Raw genomic sequence first — 296 nt, 5'->3', positions numbered from 1 at the left:
TTGACAGTTTTCTGAAGATTTGAGTGAATGAACTGGTGATTGTTGGGGGTGGTGGTGAGAGTTCATCATTTTCCATCACTGTTTGAGCAAAGTTGTTATCTTCATTATCAGATGTTGTGTGTTTTTTGGGTTTTTTTTTTGTTTTTTTTTGGTTAATGGGCAACAATAAAACATTCAATAGATAATGTGTTTGTTTCTGGAGATAATGAACAAAAGGAAAACAAAACACAGGCAAACTAAGCACAATATCAGAATACAATTATGAATGACTGAAGATTGCTCCTCAAAGACCAATT

The sequence above is a fragment of the Babylonia areolata genome, chromosome 1, assembly GCF_041734735.1.
Source record: "Babylonia areolata isolate BAREFJ2019XMU chromosome 1, ASM4173473v1, whole genome shotgun sequence".
In the NCBI taxonomy this organism is placed as follows: domain Eukaryota; kingdom Metazoa; phylum Mollusca; class Gastropoda; order Neogastropoda; family Buccinidae; genus Babylonia; species Babylonia areolata.
Note: the sequence above shows the minus strand (reverse complement) of the source record.